Below are 15,269 nucleotides of genomic sequence, written 5' to 3' on the forward strand. Positions count from 1 at the left end.
TTTCCGCATGAAAAAATGACACAACCGACCAGAGCGATACATTTCCGCCTTGTGCGGAGTTTTTCTAGATTTATCTAGAAAAAGTAACAAACACGTCCATTCATAAAGATTAGAGCAAGCGGTATGCGGAAGGAAAATACCGCTTGCTCGACAGTAGCGATAGGCGGGCGGATTACATGTAAATGAATGGGACGGACCTCCCAAGCAGCATCAGGCAGAGGAGCGCACGGAGGGAATCGGGCAGCATTTATGTTTCCGCATGTCTTCCGCCACGCTACCGCCAGCTTCCTCCAGAAAACCTCCGCACTTCTACCGCAACAGGCAACTTCTTTATGAATGACCACCCAGAAGTCTTAAGTACCGCTTGCGGAGAAGAACGGTGTTTTCCCGCACTACCGACTGGTCCTTTATGAATGATAGCCATTGGGTATCATTCATAAAGCATTTCCGCATGCGGAAATGCTTAACACCGGTGACTTTCCCGACCACTCAGCATAAGCCCCATTCATAAAGGCTCTTTCCGCATGAAAAGGTGACAGAGCGATACATTTCCGCCTTGTGCAAGCGGTATCCGGAAGGAAAATACCGCTTGCTCGACAGTAGCGATAGGCGGGCGGAATACATATAAATGAATGGGAGGGACCTCCCAAGCAGCATCAGACAGAGCAGCGCAGGGAGGGAATCGGGCAGCTTTTAAGTTTCCGCATGTCTTCCGCCACGCTGCCGCCAGCTTCCTCCAGAAAACCTCCGCACTTCTTCCGCAACAGGCAGACTTCTTTATGAATGGCCACCCAGAAGTCTTAATTACCGGTTGCGGAGAAGAACGGTGTTTTCCCGCACTACCGACAGCCTGTTTATGAATGATACCCAATGGGCTCTACTCATAAAACCTTACCGCAAGTTTTCCGCTCAAAACAGCGGACTTTCCCGACCATTTAGCAAAGTGGGCATTCATAAAAGCTGTTCCGGCATGAAAATCTACAATCCCCCAGCAGAGCGAGCAATTTCCGCCTTCTGTGGTGTTTTTCTAGATTGATCTAGAAAAAAGTAACAAAATGGCCATTCATAAAGATTAGAGGAAGCGGTATGTGGACGGGAAATACCGCTTCCTCGAAACCTGCGGATTACATACAAGTGAATGGGACAGACCTCCCAGAGAGAGCAGTGCACGGAGGGACTCTGCCGGCGTAAGTGTTTCCGCATGCCTTCCGACAGCTTACCGCCAGCCTTCAGCGGGTGATCTCCGCACTTGCATCGCAGCTGGCAACATTTTTTTGAATGACCACCCAGAAGTCTAATATACCACTGCGGTATTTTCCCTCCAGGAGTTTTTTCGCCACAACTTTTTTATGAATAGAGCCCAATATATCAATGTATCTCAAAGTAGCTTTCAAGCTACACCTGAAACCAGCGAACTGATTAGTATCAAGGCCAGCGAGCGAATGTCTCGCCTGGCCTAATATACCTTGGAAGAGGGAATGAGCCCAGCCCACAGGAGGACGGTCTACTCTCAGACACGCCTCCTTAGCCTTTAAGAGCCGCTCTGTCGCGCGCGTCTAGGGACACTGCGCATGTGCGCTTCCTGACTCGCCACGGCCGTGCTGGAGACGCCGGCCAGTTAAGATGACGCAGAGGATCCCCTGCATGAGCGAGTCCCACCGGAGACGTCGTGAGGAGCATCGCGGGACCCGCCACGGACAGGTAAAGTTGTTACATTGACCCCTCCCCCCCCCCCCCCCCACCCCCGTGAGGAGTGTTCTCCGAACACTCTCCACCAGGTCTATCAGGAAAATCCTGATGAAATTCCTGAATCAGTTGATCAGCATGAATTTGACGGGCAGGAACCCAACATCTCTCCTCAGGACCATAACCCTTCCAATCCACTAAATGCTGTAAAGAATTACGAATCTTCCTAGAATCAAGGATTTTCTCCACCTCATATTCAGGTTGTCCATCCACTTCAATTGGAGGTGGTGGATCTACAGATGATAATATATTAGCAGCAGGCTTTAACAGTGACACATGAAAAGAATTGACCTCTATGATGGTTTGAGGCAGTGTCACCCGATAAACCACATCATTGATCTTTTCCTGAATAGGATAGGGTCCGATAAACTTAGGCCCTAATTTGGCTGAGAGTTGGCATAAGGGAATGTTACGAGTGGAGACCCAGACCAGGTCCCCCGGAGATAAGTCGAATTCACACAAACGTTTATTATCAGCACAGTGTTTGTGTCGAGCAACTGCGTCTTGCAGATTCTGATGTACCTGAGGCCAAAGACGCTGCACATGGGTACTCCATTCTTCCAATGCTGGAAAAACAGAAGGTGAGGAAGGGAAACAAGTGAATTTAGGGTTCTGACCGGTGACAATGAAAAATGGTGACATCTTGGTAGAAGCGCTAGGAAGGTTATTAAAAGCAAATTCAGCGAAGGGAAGGAACTCAAGCCATGTCTTCTGGCAATCAGAAACAAAACATCAAAGAAACTGCTCCAGGGACTGATTGGTTCTCTCCGTTTGCCCGTTAGTCTCTGGGTGATAACCGGAAGAATAGGACAAAGTGATACCCAAAATGGCACTGAATTCTAGCCAAAAATGAGACACAAACTGGACACCCTGATCAAAGACAATTTTATCAGGAATTCCGTGTAACCGAAAAATGTGCACTACAAATAGTTTAGCCAAATTCTGAGCTGAGGGCAATTCAGCAAAGGGCACGAAGTGAGCCATCTTACTGAAACGGTCTATGACAACCCAAATCACTTTTTTACCACCAGAAAGAGGCAAATCAACCATGAAATTAATGGAGAAGTGAGACCATGGTCTGGAAGGAATAGGCATGGTAAGATAACCTTGAGGGGCACATCTAGAGACTTTACTTCTGGCACAAGTGGTACATGCTGCCACAAAAGCCTTGCAATCCTTTCTAAGAGAAGGCCACCACACATGCCGGGACAAAAGTTCCAAGGTCTTAGTCTCACCTGGATGACCTGCCAGTTTGCTGTCATGAAATGACTGGAGAACCTGAAGACGATACTGTACGGGAACGTAATCTAAATCAGATGGTTTATCAACAGGAGTATCAATTTGATAAGGTTGTAATAATGCATGAACATCAGGAAATTCTGTTGTCTGGAGTGCAGCAATCACTCGGCTAGAAGGTAATATATTTTCAGGAGGAGAGCGTGAGACGCAATCAGTCTCAAAGCTTCTGGACAAAGCGTCAGCTTTTACATTCTTAGACCCGGGCTTATATGTAATTACGAAATTGACACGTGAAAAAAACATAGCCCAACGTGCCTGCCTAGGATTCAATCTCTTAGCTCGCTCTATATATTCTAGGTTCTTATGGTCGGTGTAAACGGTAATAGGATGCAATGCCCTTTCCAACCAGTGTCTCCACTCTTTAAAGGCCATTTTTACTGCTAGTAACTCCCTGTTACCTATATCATAATTTCTTTCGGCTGAAGAAATTTTTTTTGAGAAGAATGCACATGGATGCATCCGCTCAGGCTGACCGGAAAATTGGGAAATGACTGCTTCTACTCCCACTTCCGAAGCATCAACCTCAACAATGAATGGCAAGTCGACATTAGGGTGAACAAGAATGGGAGCTGAACAAAATGCATTTTTAATTCTGAAAAAGCCTGACAAGCTTTAATGGACCAATATACAGGGTCAGCATATTTTTTCGTCAAATCAGTAATGGGAGCTACCAAGGTGGAGAAGTTCTTTATGAACTTGCAATAATAGTTAGCAAAGCCTAAAAACCGTTGGATAGCTTTCAAGCCCTTAGGCTGAGGCCACTCCAGCACTGCAGAAAGTTTCTTAGGATCCATAGATAGGCCTGAGTCAGAAATTATGTATCCAAGGAACGGTACCTGCGTCACCTCGAATAGACATTTCTCTAATTTAGCAAATAGAGAATTCTCTCTCAACTTTTGTAGTACATATTTCACTGTTCACGATGTTCCAGCAATGAGCCGGAATAGACAAAGATGTCGTCTAAGTAAATAACAAATTTACCTAACACATCTCGGAAGACATCATTTACGAATTCCTGGAAGACAGCCGGGACATTACAAAGACCGAAGGGCATAACAAGATATTCGTAGTGCCAATCTTGGGTATTAAAGGCTGTCTTCCATTCATCTCCCTGACGAATGCGTATTAAATTGTAAGCTCCCCGAAAGTCTAGTTTAGAAAAAATCCTAGCCCCTGAGACTTTAGAAAAGAGGTCATCGATCAAAGGCAATGGGTAACGTTTTTTTACCATAAATTTATTTAGATCCCGGTAATCTATACAAGGACGGAGGCCCCCGTCCTTTTTTTCCACGAAAAAGAAACCAGCCCCAGCGGGAGACGTAGAGGGTCGGATAAAGCCCTTATCCAAATTTTCCAATTTTCCCTAATATAGTCTTTCATGGTCAGTTTCTCGGGACCAGATACATTTTACAAATGACCCCAGGGAGGCATGATACCAGGCAACAATTCTACCGGACAGTCATAAGGTCTGTGTGGTGGTTATCTGTAGATTGTGAAGAAAACACATCAGAAAAAGCAATGTAAGGTGCTGGAACCTTGTTACATTTTACCTCTAGGCTAGAGATAAGTATTCTCTTGAGACACCTCTCCTGACAGCGAGGTGACCAAGAGATGAGTTGGCCAGAATCCCAATTAATTCCAGGATTGTGGAGCTGAAGCCAGGGCAACCCCAGAACCAAGGGACTGGAGGGCATTCTTAATACAAAAAACGGAATCTGTTCAAAATGCATAACTCCTGTCTGCAGAGAGTCCTCCGGAGTAACAGAAATAGGTTCTTTAGCTTGTAAAGGGGTGTCATCAATAGCGGTGACAAAAAGTTTGTTCTGCAAGGGCTTAACAGGAATTCCCAGCTCAGAAGCAAAAACAGAATCTATGAAGTTACCAGCAGCCCCGGAATCAAGAAAAGCCTGGCACTGCATGGACTTATTGTTCCACATTAATTTAGCAGGTAACAATAATTTTTTACTTTGGAGGGGAGAAAACTGACCACCCAAGTGAATTCCCCTTTCTTTACTTAGGTGCTGAAGTTTTCCGGAAGGCTCTTAGCAGAAAAAGTCTGAACAAAATTACCTTTTTCCCCACAATACATACATAAGCCCTATTTTCTCCTTCTAAGTTTCTCTGTAGGAGATAGTTTGGAATAAACTAGCTGCATTGGTTCCTCAGATAAAACGCAGGAAGCACGAGTTTGTTTACTGGTGGAAGTCACGGTAGAGTAAGTTTTCCCCTGACATCTGTATCTTATACGTCTGTCAACTTTTATGGCTAAAGATATAGCATCCTCTAAAGTTTTAGGTTCCAGATGACTCACCAACATGTCATTCACGGAATCTGACAAGCCAAAAAGAAATTGATCCATAAGTGCTGTACCACCCCAGTTAACAGATACGGACCACTTTCTAAATTTGACCGCATACTCTTCCACAGTATGTCGACCCTGCCGGAGATCTCTAAGTTTACAGGTGGCAGTGGATGTAATATCAGGATCTGCGTATGTGGTGGCCATGGCCTTGGAAAAAACTATCAACAGACGTTAATGCCTCATGTCCGGGATCTAGGCCATAAGCCCAGGTCTGAGAGTCACCTTGTAACAAAGTTTTAACAAGAGTAATTTTCTGAGATTCAGTCCCTGATGATCTAGCCCGTACCTCAAAATAAGACATAGAACGATTTTGAAAATTGCTAAAATCTGAGCGTAAGCCTGAGAATTTCTCTGGTAATGGCATTTTAGGTTCAATAATAGGTACGTTAGGAGCAATAGGAGCCAGCTGTAAGTTAGCATTGACAGAGGCACTCAACTGAGCAAAGGAGTTGGTCAGCCGAGTCAACTGTGTTTGTTGAGTGGTCACCTGCTCAGTGAGTTGATTAACGGCTCCTGCTAGTGAGACAATCTGCCTTTGCAGCTCGTCCATTTTATCTTTTGGGCGTTGATAATGTCACGCTTGTGTGTGATGAGATAGAGTAACAGATGCGTAACGTACAAATACACAAACAATAAGTATGTAAGGTCCGGACCGGTCCGTAGTCAACAAAGAGTCAGAGATATCGAGGTACAGAGTAATAAGGCTAATACGTAGTCAATATTCGAGCAGGGTCATACACAAGATCAGATGTCAGTCTAAATGTAAGGATGAGGCAATAACGTAGTCAGGGGCAGGCCGAGTCGGTAACAAATATCAGATAGCAGCGGTACAGAAGGACTAAACAGGAGCAAGGTCAAGAGGCAGGCAAAAGTCGGTACACAGATAATATACAATGAGATGTTACAATAATAATAATAATACTAGACTGTATATGAAAATAATAAAGACTGACTAACTGGAGTACATATATATTGTGCGTCTACACAATATATCAATGTATCTCAAAGTAGCTTTCTAGCTAGACCTGAAACCAGCGAACTGATTAGGATCAAGGCCAGCGAGCGAATGTCTCACCTGGCCTAATATACCTTGGAAGAGGGAATGAGCCCAGCCCACTGGAGGACGGTCTACTCTCAGACACGCCTCCATAGCCTGTAAGAGAGGCTCTGGCTTGCGTGCGCATCTAGGGACACTGCGCACGCGCGCTTCCTGACTCGCGGCGGCCGTGCAGGAGACGCCGGCCGGAGGAGATGACATGGAGGATCCCCTGCACGAGCGAGTCCCACCGAAGACGCCGAGAGGAGCATCGCGGGACCCGCCACGGACAGCTTAAGTTGTTACAATTTCACTATTTATACATGAGGTGCTGCTCTAGAACCTAGGTTCTCAAGGTGTGGTACGCGTACCCCAGGGACTACTTCTGATGGTTCCAGAGGGTACTCGGGCTTTATATACTTAACCAAGAATAACAAATTTAGAGTTTTAGAAAATGATAAACAACACCAAATTAGTATTTTAGCTAATTAAAAGCAATAGTAAGAATTATTGGAAATTATTTAGAACCAATTATGTAATGCAATTAAATATATATTTGTCAAGGGGTTCACTCGACCCATCCCTACCCTCAAACTACCGCCCAATCTCCCTCCTTCCCTATGCTTCTAAACTCCTCAAACGCCTAGTTTACCAGCGCATTACCCAATACATCAACACCAATACCCTACTTGACCCCCTACAGTCTGGATTCCGACCTGCACACTCAACTGAAACAGCCCTCGCCAAGGTGGTCAACGACCTTACCCTTGCCAGGGCCAAAGGCAGTTATTCCATCCTGCTCCTCCTTGACCTCTCTGCAGCATTTGACACTGTTGACCACTCCCTCCTCCTCCAATCACTACAGTCCATGGGCATCCATGGTCTTGCCTTGGCCTGGATCTCCTCCTACCTATCCAATCGCTCCTTCACCACTTCCTTCAATGGCTCCTCCTCAACCCCTGCCCCCCTCTCAGTTGGGGTCCCCCAGGGCTCTGTTCTAGGCCCCCTTCTTTTCTCCATATACACTTCCTCAATTGGCAAACTTATCTCCTCCCTGGGCTTCAATTACCACCTTTATGCAGATGACACTCAGATTTACCTCCATACCCCCGATCTCTCATCCACCACTATAAACAAGGCCTCCTCGTGTCTCTCAGCAATTTCCTCCTGGATGTCAGCTAGGTTCCTAAAGCTTAACCTAGACAAAACTGAGCTCCTGATCTTTCCACCCCATGCTGCTGCACCCCTCCCAGATTTCCACCTCACAATCGACAACACAACCATTCTCCCTACCTCCCAGGCCCGCTGTCTGGGTGTCACCTTGGACTCTGACCTCTCCTTCATCCCACACATCTAAAACATCACCAGAGCCTGCAATTTCCACCTCCGTAATATCTCCAAGATCCGCCCCTTCTTAACCCCGGACACGACCAAACTGCTCATCCATGCCCTCATCATCTCCCGCCTTGATTACTGTAACTCCCTCCTTTCTGGCCTCACCCTGAAACGCACTGCCCCCCTTCAATCAGTGATGAACGCGGCTGCAAGACTCATCCATTCTTCGCACCGCTCTACATCCACATCTCCCCTTTGTGAATCCCTGCACTGGCTGCCTATCCGTTTCAGGATAAGTTTCAAGATTCTATGCCTGGCGTATAAATCTGTGCACAAAACCTGCCCTACCTACATCTCGGAGCTTGTTCACAAGTATACACCAGGTCGCCCCCTCCGTTCCTCCAACAACCTTCGCCTCACCACCCCACGCATTTCACACTCCCATGCCCGCCTGCAGGATTTCTCAAGAGCTGCCCCCACCCTCTAGAATGCCCTTCCACCACCCATCAGACTTGCTCCCTTATTCAAAACATTCAAGCAAGCCCTCAAAACCCACCTCTTTATGATGGCCTACCCACCTCCTACCACACAGTAACTCTCTAAGGAATATTTAACAGCCCCACCTAGTGTTTCCACCCCTCCCTTTAGATTGTAAGCCTCTGGCAGGGTCCTCCACTCCCTAGTGTAATCTACAGGATCATGTGCTCCTGTCCTATGACAGCCTGTACTTGTATTACTGGGCCTACCTAACCAGCCCATATTGCATGGTCATGTATTTTGTACAATTTGTATGTATAACTTTGTTCTATGTGTATAACCTTGTTATGTCTGTCAACCTTGTATCATTGTATATATTTATTGTCCAGCGCTGCGTAATATGTTGGCGCTTTATAAATACAATAAATAATAATAATAATAATAAGGGGTACTTGTGATGTTTTTTATGCTAGCGGGGTACTTGGGGGTACTTGGTGAGTACAGGATTTTAAAAGGGGTACATACCAATAATATGTTGAGAAACACTGCTTTAGAGCCTAGGTTCTCAACGTGCGGTACGCGTACCCCAGGGGGTACTTCTGATGGTTCCAGGGGGTACTCGGACTTGATATACTTTACCAAGAATAACATAATTTAGAGTTTTGGAAACGTGTGTTTTTCTGTTACAAGTCAAAAATGGAAGGAAGTGGTAGAAATGAACACATATCCTTTCCCTTCTGTAAATTCAACAATGGGTATCATTCATAAAGCATTTCCGCATGCGGAAATGCTAAAAACAGCTGACTTTACCGACCACTCGGCAAAGTCAGCATTCATAAAGGCTCTTTCCGCATGAAAAAAAGACATACCGAGCAGAGTGATAAATCACCGCCTTGTGCGGTGATTAACGGAACAAATGTAGCAAAATGTTAATTCATAAAGAATACCGCCAGCGGTGTCAGGTCGGAAAGTCCCGCTCCCTCTGATGTGGCGATACCAATGCAAGTGAATGGAGACACACAGACCTCCCAGGCAGCTGCAGCAGAGCGGAACATGGAGAAATGTATCAACTCGGCAGCTTCCGTGTCTCTGCCTGCCTACCGCCAGCCTAGTTCGGGGAATCTCCGCACTGCCACCGCACCTACACACTTCTTTATGAATGCCCCCCCAGAAGTCTAAAGTACCGGTTGCGGAGAAGAACGGTGTTTTCCCGCACTACCGACAGCCTCTTTATGAATGATACCCAATGTGTTTTCTTTTATATCGCTTCTGTTGAGTCTTTTTTGTCTAAATCAAATTGTAATCAAGATTGGGAAAATCAATGTAAATCCCCCTGGTAAAGAAGCAGTTCAACATGAACCCCTTTTTACTGTGCCTGTTTCTTTCTGCAAAACTTAATCTGTATCTTTATTTTTTCTGACTCTTCAAAATTCAGTAAAGGTTTGGGAACTAGATATGTAATCTTTTTCACATTTGCAGTTGTGCATCTTACTGGAGTTCGGGTAATATGAGACAATAGCGGCAGGCAAGCTGCTCGGCTGCAGGAAGAGACACAGAGAGGATGCAGCATCACTGTACAGAGAATGATCCCTCCTCCATAAAAGGAGTTGTGGGCGGCTGCCTGAGTGACGTCACGTTATTCAAATAGGTCTGTTGCTGCAGTGCATTCTGGGAGTCGTTCTGTTCAGGCTAATTTTGATCTCTAAGGCTAATGTGTATTCATTGACAGCACAGCAGAATTTGCTGCTTTATGAGGATATGTAGTGTGTGAAAATAGAACTCAGAAAAAATAATATTTTCCAGGGTCTGAAATCGCTCTCTGTTGAGTAGGGAGTGCCCAAACCAGCAACCTCCCTGTGTATGATTCCAACTCATACTTACCTGGCAGGGGAGACACCATGATCATGAAGGTGGTTCTCCCAGGGTGAGGCTCATCCATTGCACTCCGGGTGGGTTGACCCCTGCGATTTCCCCAAATGCGGGAAACTCGACTGCATAATTTGTGGTAGTGGGGGACTGCGTTCGCGCTTTCCCCTGATAATGCTTGGTTAATATCAGAACAATTCAATATTATAGCATTATAGGCAAGAAGTTTAGGGTCGGGATGATACCATTTATTGGCTAACTTAAAAGAATAAGAGTAAGCAAGCTTTCGGCTGTATAGCCTTCATCAGGCTTCAATCCTGTTTGCTTACATCCTGATGGAACAGACTATGTACATGCAACATCAAAAGGGAATACATGGATGTTTTTCAAGCATAAATACAATATTATTATAGGGAATCGTAAGATATGCAAAATTAATTTATAAATCTTGAATTCATTTAATTGGCGCTTTATAAATAATAATTATTAATTAGTATCTACTGTATATAGCGCCATCTTCCACAGCGCTGTACAGAGTATATACATAGGAGATGTATTCATATTTAATTAATACTTAAATATTTTATAAATATTAAAGGGAAACTGAAGAGAGAGATATATGGAGGCTGCCATGTTTATTTCCTTTTAAGCAATACCAGTTGCCTGGCAGCTCTGCTGATCCTCTGCCTCTAATACTATTAGCCATAGCCCCTGAACAAGCATGCAGCAGATCAGGTGTTTCAGACTTTAAAGTCAGATCTGACAAGACTAGCTGCCTGCTTGTTTCTGGTGTTATTCAGATACTACTGCAGAGATGAATTGTATTGTTTAAAAGGAAATAAATATGGCAGCCTCCGTATAACTCTTACTTCAGGATCCCTTTACATCTCATGTATTTACTATATATTAACCACTTTGTCCTCCTTGACGTATAAAAACGCACTCCCGGCCGCGGATTCGGTAGCCACGGAATCAATGTATCGGGCTACGGAGCCCGATCACTGATTCCTCTCCCCCGCTGAAAAAGCGACAGCTTTTCTCGGAAGCTTCGCTCTTTCTGAAGCTGTGTCCCTCTAAGCGTACATTGTCCGCTTAGAGTGACGTCATGTAAACAAACTCGAGATTGCCATCTTGTGGCCAAAAAGTAAAACTACAAGTAAATGTAAAAAAAACATTACAATACACCAATATTTCCCCAAATAAAACACTTTTATATCCCACCCTCCCAAAAATGCCCACATAAAATGTTTAATAAAAAAAACCAAAAACATTACTATAAAAAAAAAAAAAACATAAATATTTACCTAAGGGTCTAAACTTTTTAAATATCTATGTAAAGATGAAATATTTCTCTCTATTTTTTTTTTATAAGCTTGTAAATAGTGATGTATGCAAAACGGAAAAAATGCTCTTTTATTTCCAAATAAAATATTGTCGCGATACATTGTAATAGGGACATAATTTAAATGGTGAAATAACCGTGACAAATGGGCAATAACAATACGTGGGTTTTAATTATGGAGGCATGTATTATTTTAAAACTATAATGGCCGAAAACTGACAAATGAATTTTTTCATTTTTTTTCTTATTCTTCCTGTTAAAATGCATTTACAGTAAAGTGGCTCTTAGCAAAATGTACCCCCCAAAGAAAGCCTAATTGGTGGCGGAAAAAACAAGATATAGATCAGTTCATTGTGATAAGTAGTGATAAAGTTATAGGCTAATGAATGGGAGGTGAACATTGCTCGGATGCATAAGCTGAAAACGACTGAGATGTTAAGTGGTTAAATCCCCTGTATATTGTTACTATAAGGTTTAGAAACTTGTCAATTTTTTGCTGCTTCTGTTTCATCAAAAAGTAAAATAGATTTGTAAAATGTATTTTCACTATTTACATATAAAGTGCTGCTCTACTGGATACAAAAGTTAAAGAAATAACATTTCATTTCACTATTTATACATAAGGGGCTACTATGTAGGATACAATTTCTTTGGGGGGGGGGGGGGGGGGAGGGGGTGTTTGGGAGGTTTTTACCATATTTAATACAATGTAAAATAGAGACCAAGTATAGGAAACACTTTATATTATTTAAATATATAATAAGCAAAATTTAGCATAATGTTTTATTTTATAAATTACATAAATTGAAACCATGATGCATTTCCTATAACACCAAATCCTTAAAACTATCTCACTAACTGTTCTGATATTAACCAAGCATTATCAGGGGAAAGCGCGAACGCAGTCCCCCACTACCACAAATTATGCAGTCGAGTTTCCCGCATTTGGGGAAATCGCAGGGGTCAACCCACCCGGAGTGCAATGGATGAGCCTCACCCTGGGAGAACCACCTTCGTGATCATGGTGTCTCCCCTGCCAGGTAAGTATGAGTTGGAATCCTACACAGGGAGGTTGCTGGTTTGGACACTCCCTACTCAACAGAGAGCGATTTCAGACCCTTAAAAAATATAATTTTGTCTGAATCCTATTTTCACACACTTCATATCCTCATAAAGCAGCAAATTCTGCTGTGATGTCAGTGAATACAAATTAGCCTTAAACATCCAAATTAGCCTGAACAGAACGACTCCCAGAGTGCACTGCAGCAACAGACCTATTTGAATAACGTGACGTCACTCAGGCAGCCGCCCACAACTCCTTTTATGGAGGAGGGATCATTCTCTGTACAGTGATGCTGCATCCTCACTGTGTCTCTTCCTGCAGCCGAGCAGCTTGCCTGCCGCTATTGTCTCATATTACCCGAACTCCAGTAAGAAGCACAACTGCAAATGTGAAGAAGATTACATATCTAGTTCCCAAACCTTTACTGAATTTTGAAGAGTAAGGAAAAATAAAGATACAGATTAAGTTTTGCAGAAAGAAACAGGCACAGTAAAAAAGGGGTTCATGTTGAACTGCTTCTTTGCCAGAAGGATTTACATTGATTTTCCCAATCTTGATTACATTTTGATTTAGACAAAAAAGACTCAACAGAAGAGATATAAAAGAAAACACATAGTTCAATGAACAGAAGGGAAAGGATATGTGTTCATTTCTACCACTTCCTTCCTATTTTTGACTTGTAACAGAAAAACACACGTTTCCAAAACTCTAAATTATGTTATTCTTGGTTAAGCTTATCAAGCCCGAGTACCCCCTGGAACCATCAGAAGTACCCCCTGGGGTACGCGTACCGCACATTGAGAACCTAGGCTCTAAAGCAGTGTTTCTCAACATATTATTGGTATGTACCCCTTTTAAAATCCTGTACTCACCAAGTACCCCGCTAGCATAGTAAACATCACAAGTACTCCTTGACAAATATATATTTAATTGCATTACATAATTGGTTCTAAATAATTTCCAAGCATTTACTATTGCTTTAAATTAGCTAAAATACTAATTTGGTGTTGTTTATCATTTTCTAAAACTCTAAATTTGTTATTCTTGGTTAAGTATATAAAGCCCGAGTACCCCCTGGAACCATCAGAAGTAGTCCCAGGGGTACGCGTACCGCACATTGAGAACCTAGGCTCTAGAGCAGCACCTCATGTATAAATAGTGAAATTAAATTTTATTTCTTTAACTTTTGTATCCACTAGAGCAGCACTTTATATGTAAATAGTGAAAATACATTCTAGCTATTTTACTTTTTGATGAAACAGAGGCAGCAAAAAAAAAATGACAACTTTCTAAACCTTTAGCAGAGCATGAGAAAAAAATATATAAAGAACTAGCTGATTGCCCGGCGTTGCCCGGGTATGTATTTGGCTGGTGTTGGCTCTGCATACTTTTTCTAACCCTAACACACAATGGGTATCATTCATAAAGAGGCTGTCGGTAGTGCGGGAAAACACCGTTCTTCTCCGCAACCGGTACTTTAGACTTCTGGGTGGGCATTCATAAAGAAGTGTGTAGGTGCGGTGACAGTGCGGAGATTCCCCGAACTAGGCTGGCGGTAGGCAGGCGGTAGGCAGGCGGAGACACGGAAGCTGCCGAGTTGATACATTTCTCCGTGTTCCGCTCTGCTGCAGCTGCCTGGGAGGTCTGTGTGTCTCCATTCACTTGCATTGGTATCGCCACATCAGAGGGAGCGGGACTTTCCGACCTGACACCGCTGGCGGTATTATTTATGAATTAACATTTTGCTACATTTGTTCCGTTAATCACCGCACAAGGCGGTGATTTATCACTCTGCTCGGTATGTCTTTTTTTCATGCGGAAAGAGCCTTTATGAATGCTGACTTTGCCGAGTGGTCGGTAAAGTCAGCTGTTTTTAGCATTTCCGCATGCGGAAATGCTTTATGAATGATACCCAATTACTCACTGACCAAGTTTGTGAGCTTTGCGGTCTTTGGTATCAATAATTTGCATTGAAATGAAAAAATCTGATTGGCTGTTTGTGGCTCCACACCCTTTTCTGAATTTGAAACCCAGTCACCCAATAACCAACTGTACCAGGTTTGAGGCCTGTGCCATTAACAGTGCAAGATTGGTAGCAATTAAATATTCCCCTTGATAAGCAATAGGTAAAGTTTGATACACTTTTGTAGGCTCCACCTACTTTTCTGAATATTAATCCCAGTCACCCAGTGACCAACTGTGCAAAGTTTAAAAACCCTGCCATTAACAGTGTAAGAATGGCTGCAGTTTACATTTTCCCAGTGAAATTTGTATTTGTCTCCACCCATTGATGACCCGGCATTGCCCGTGTATGTATTTGGCTGGTGTTAGCTCCGCCCACTTTCTAAAGCTAACGCACAAACACTCAATGACCAAGTTTGTGAGCTTTGGGATCCTTGGCATCAATAATTTGTATATTCCCATAGAAATTAAACAAATCAGATGGGCTGTTTGTGGCTTCACCCACCCCTCTGCAGCATTTGAACCCCAGTCACCCAATGACCAACTGTAGCAGGTTTGAGGCATCTGCTATTAACAGTGGAAAAATGGCAGCAATTTAAATATTCCGATGATATAGTAGGTAAAAAAGGGAAAAATGCTGGCACTGCAGAAACCGTTTTACGTCCAGGGAGGAGGAGGAGGGGAGGGGAGCTGCACAGCCCCAAGCAGGGATGTGTGTGGAGTAAGTCTTCAGCGTGCTCAGGCCAAAGTCACATCTATATGCAGAAGAGAAGAGGAAAGC

The 15,269-nt window shown here is 43.6% G+C and overlaps 1 protein-coding gene and 2 non-coding genes across 6 annotated transcripts in view; 1 reads left to right on the forward strand and 2 right to left on the reverse strand.

Annotated features, from left to right (window-relative positions):
• AGBL2 (AGBL carboxypeptidase 2) overlaps positions 1-15,269 on the reverse strand; it is a 182,489-nt gene that overhangs the window by 60,437 nt on the left and 106,783 nt on the right. The window lies entirely within an intron of this gene.
• On the forward strand, positions 10,129-10,292 carry LOC137539320 (U1 spliceosomal RNA). Its single transcript, XR_011025015.1, has one exon. It is a non-coding gene; the product is annotated as a U1 spliceosomal RNA (small nuclear RNA).
• LOC137539321 (U1 spliceosomal RNA) lies at positions 12,348-12,511 on the reverse strand. The gene has a single exon (XR_011025016.1). It is a non-coding gene; the product is annotated as a U1 spliceosomal RNA (small nuclear RNA).

The sequence above is a fragment of the Hyperolius riggenbachi genome, chromosome 11, assembly GCF_040937935.1.
Source record: "Hyperolius riggenbachi isolate aHypRig1 chromosome 11, aHypRig1.pri, whole genome shotgun sequence".
NCBI lineage: Eukaryota > Metazoa > Chordata > Amphibia > Anura > Hyperoliidae > Hyperolius > Hyperolius riggenbachi.